Raw genomic sequence first — 5,000 nt, forward strand, 5'->3', positions numbered from 1 at the left:
CAGAGTGTGTGACTTCAGAGACACAGGCGAGCACACACACACACACACGCGCACACACACACAGAGACACACACGCACGCACACACAGACACACACAGACACACACAGACACACACACACACACACACATGCGCGCACGCACAGAGACACACACGCTCTTATTACTATATACTCAGCAGAGTGTGTGACTTCAGAGACACAGGCGAGCACACACACGCACGCACAAACACACAGAGACACACACGCACGCACACAGAGACACACACACACATGCGCGCGCACGCACAGAGACACACACGCGCACACAGAGACACACGCATGCAAACACACAAACACACACATGCACGCATATGAACACGCACGCACACACACACACACACACACACACACACACACACACACACACACACACACACACACACACACACACACACAGACACACACACACACACATGCATGCATTCATACGAACACACACACACACACACACGCACAAACGCACGCACACACACACACACACACACACACACACACACACACACACACACACACACACAGTTTGTACAGTAGCTGTAAGATGCTTTCAGGCAACGGGAGGAAACGCCCGGAGAGACTGACGACCAGAGGCTCCACACACACACACACACACACACACACACACACACACACACACACACACACACACACACACACACAGTTTCAGGCAACGGGAGGAAACGCCCGGAGAGACTGACGACCAGAGGCTCCAAACCAACAAAAGTGTGGATGATGAAAAGTGCTAATTAGAGCAGAAAAGCTGTAATTGCAGTTCGGCTCGTTAGTGGACAAAAACTGTTCCATCACACACACACACACACACACACACACACACTCACACGCACAGACAGACAGACAGACAGACACACACACACACACGCACACACGTACACACGCACACACACACACACACACACACACACACACACACACACACACACACACACGCACACACACACACACACACACACACATCCTATCATTTTTTTGGCAAAAAACAGGTGTAAAATGTCTAAAGCTGTATAAATATGTGTGTGTGTGTGTGTGTGTGTGTGTGTGTGTGTGTGTGTGTGTGTGTGTGTGTGTGTGTGTGTGTGTGTGTGTGTAAAACACTGTAATCAGCTGCTTATGGATGGAGAACAGGCCGGTATTATTATGTTAGTTTTTGTATACAATTTCATTTCCTCTTGCCCCTTTTTCAGTATTTTATTTTGTCTTCTTTCTTTCAGTCTTGTTTCATTTCTCGCCTTGTGCACTTGAAGGTGATTTTCCATCAGATCTCATTCTCCTTCATCCCCTTTGGTGTCTCTCTTGGTGTTATTGTTGCTATACTGTCTGCCAATTATTTCCCTCCCTCTTTCATCCTTCCCTTCCTCCTTCACACCGCGACGACCGTCCTCTTCTCTCAGTGATTTCATGTTGAAAGTGGAGGTCAGGAGGCGGCAGGTGGCCGGAGATTAGCAGCCGACTACTGTGGTGTTTCAGCCTCCTGGAGAGAAGAGGAGAGAAGAGGAGGAAGAGGAGGGAGAGGGGAGGAGAGGAGGAAGAGGAGGGAGAGGAGAAAAGAGGAGGAAGAGGAGAGAAGGAAGAGGAGAGGTGGGGAGAGGAGAGGAGAGGAGAGGAGGAGAGAGGAGAGGAGAGGAGAGGAGAGGAGAGGAGGAAAGAGGAGAGGAGAGGAGGGAGAGGAGAGGAGAGGAGAGGAGGGAGAGGAGAGGAGAGGAGAGGAGAGGTGGGGAGGGAGAGGAGAGGAGGAGAGGAGAGAGAGGAGAGGGAGGAGAGGAGGGAGAGGAGGAGAGGAGAGGAGGGAGAGGGGAAGAGAGGAGAGGAGAGGAGGAGAGGAGAGGAGAGGAGAGGAGAAGAGAGGAAAGGAGAGGAGAGGAGGAGGAGACGAGAGGAGGAGAGAGGAGAGAGGAGAGAGAGGAGAGGGAGAGGAGAGAGAGGAGGGAGAGGAGAGGGAGGAGAGAGAGGAGAGAGAGGAGAGGGAGAGAGGAGAGGGAGGAGAGAGAGGAGAGAGAGAGAGAGGAGAGGGAGGGGGAGAGGGAGAGGGGGAGAGGGAGAGGAGGGAGAGGAGAGAGAGAGAGCAGGGAGAGAGAGGAGGGAGAGAGAGGAGGGAGAGGGAGAGGAGGAGAGAGAGGGAGGGAGGAGAGAGAGGAGGGAGAGGAGAGGGAGGGAGAGGAGGAGAGAGGAGAGGGAGAGGAGAGGAGGGGAGAGAGAGAGGAGAGGAGGAGAGAGAGAGAGAGGGAGAGAGAGAGAGGGAGAGGGAGGGAGAGGAGAGCGAGAGGAGAGAGAGAGGGAGAGGAGAGAGAGGAGAGGAGAGGGAGGAGAGAGAGAGAGAGAGGAGAGAGGGGAGAGGGAGAGGAGGAGAGAGGAGAGGAGAGAGAGAGGGAGAGGAGAGAGAGGAGAGGAGAGAGGGAGAGGAGAGAGAGGGAGAGGGAGAGAGAGGAGAGGAGAGAGGGAGGGAGAGGGAGAGGAGAGAGGAGAGGGAGAGGAGAGAGAGAGGAGAGGGAGAGAGGGAGAGAGGAGAGGAGAGAGGGAGAGGAGAGAGAGAGGGAGAGGAGAGAGAGGAGAGGAGGAGAGAGGAGAGAGAGGAGAGAGAGGAGGAGAGGAGAGGAGAGGAGAGAGAGAGGGAGAGGAGAGAGAGGAGGGAGAGGAGAGGAGAGAGGAGAGAGAGAGGAGAGAGAGAGAGGAGGGAGAGGAGAGGGGAGAGGAGAGAGAGGAGAGGAGGAGAGAGAGGAGAGGAGAGGAGAGGGAGAGGAGAGAGGAGAGAGAGAGAAGGAGAGGGGAGAAGAGAGAAGGAGAGGGGAGAGGAGGAGAGGAGAAGAGAGGAAAGGAGAGGAGAGGAGACGAGAGAGAGGAGAGGAGGGAGAGGAGAAGAGAGGAAAGGAGAGGAGAGGAGAGAAGAGAGAAGGAGAAGGAGAGGAGGAGAGGAGAGGAGGGAGAGGAGACGAGAGAGAGGAGAGGAGAGGAGAGGAGAGGAGAGGAGAGGAGAGGAGAGGAGAGAGAGGAGAGGAGAGAGAGGAGAGGAGAGGAGAGAGGAGGGAGAGAAAGGAGAGGAGAGTCTTTTTTCCATGTCTTTTTGTGCTTTGTGTATTTTGGACCAAAAATGAACAATCCCAAAGAAAACTCCTCTTCTAACCCCTGAACCCACCTTCTAATAATAATACTGTCTATGATCGATGTATCAGGACAGAATAGGTTTGGTCCGAGTGTATAATTAGTTCCAGGACATCCTTCAATCTGTTTGATAATGCTCTGGAAAGTCCCTTATAACCTGTGCAAAGGAGGGAAACTGGGCGCCAGTCCTTAAGTAACGCCAGATCACCTTTTTTGGGCAGCAATGACAACACTGCTGAGCTGAGGAAGACCCTCCAGTAGCTCCTCACGACACTGCATGCTGCACTGTTGGGCCCCAAAGAGGTCCGCATAGAAAACCATCGCATGGCTCCTCATCTCACCCGGACTGGTGGTTACTCCACCTCCTGGAATCTGAAGGCATGTCATTTGCTTCCTCTGTGCCACAGATCTCTCCCAGGACTAGGTGGAGGGACGTCCAGCTGGGAGGAGGCCTCGGGGAAGACCCAGGACTAGGTGGAGGGACGTCCAGCTGGGAGGAGGCCTCGGGGAAGACCCAGGACTAGGTGGAGGGACGTCCAGCTGGGAGGAGGCCTCGGGAAGACCCAGGACTAGGTGGAGGAACGTCCAGCTGGTAGCAGGCCTCGGGGAAGACCCAGGACTAGGTGGAGGGACGTCCCAGCTGGGAGGAGGCCTCGGGAAGACCCAGGACTAGGTGGAGGGACGTCCCAGCTGGGAGGAGGCCTCGGGGAAGACCCAGGACTAGGTGGAGGGACGTCCAGCTGGGAGGAGGCCTCGGGGAAGACCCGGGACTAGGTGGAGGGACGTCCAGCTGGGAGGAGGCCTCGGGGAAGACCCAGGACTAGGTGGAGGGACGTCCAGCTGGGAGGAGGCCTCGGGGAAGACCCAGGACTAGGTGGAGGGACGTCCAGCTGGGAGGAGGCCTCGGGGAAGACCCAGGACTAGGTGGAGGGATTATATCTCTAACCTGGCCTGGGAACGCCTCGGGATCCCCCCAGTCGGAGCTGGTTAATGTGGCTCGGGAAAGGGAAGTTTGGGGTCCCCTGCTGGAGCTGCTGCACCCACGACCCGATACCGGATAAGCAGACGAAGATGGATGGATGGATGGATGGATGGAGCTTGGGGCATCCATGTCCTTTAGCTGGAGGAAACGACACCTGACAAGGGCTCCCTTCACGCTCTCATTCAGGAAAGAGCTCAATTCCATGTTTCTCTTTTGCAACAACTGCCCTGAAGAAGGGTCAGAGTCTCTACTTAAAACCTCCTCAATACTTCTGATGTTGGCTTCGAGGTGTACTACCTGAACTTTTACAACTATTAATGACCCTCACCCAAGTGTACTGTCGGGATTGTGGATGTTTCACCCTCCACGTATCTACCAAATCCAGCTGGTTAATGGCACTATTCAAACTCTGAGCTGAATGTGGGTGAGGTTCCTCGCCTATCCTGTCTCAGGAGTACAGTTAAAATCCCCACCAACCAATCAGCTGATCCTGATGGTACTTCTTTCATTCATTTTTCTCTTTCTGCTCCCTGATACATTAACAAAACAAAACACAGAGCTCTCTGTCTCTGCCCTGACAACCAGCAGGCGTCCCTTTACCACTTCGGTGGCAGATGTTACTTATGTTATGTTAATGTTTACATTCGCTGCTGCCTTAAGCAGAACAGCAACCCCAGCAACACACTCATACAAACAAACACACACACACAAACACACAAACACACACACACACACACAAACACACACACACACACACACACACACACACACACACACACAAACACACAAACACACACACACACACACACACACATAGACACACACACAAACACACACACACACACACACACACACACAGAGACACACA

The sequence above is a fragment of the Sander vitreus genome, chromosome 22, assembly GCF_031162955.1.
Source record: "Sander vitreus isolate 19-12246 chromosome 22, sanVit1, whole genome shotgun sequence".
NCBI lineage: Eukaryota > Metazoa > Chordata > Actinopteri > Perciformes > Percidae > Sander > Sander vitreus.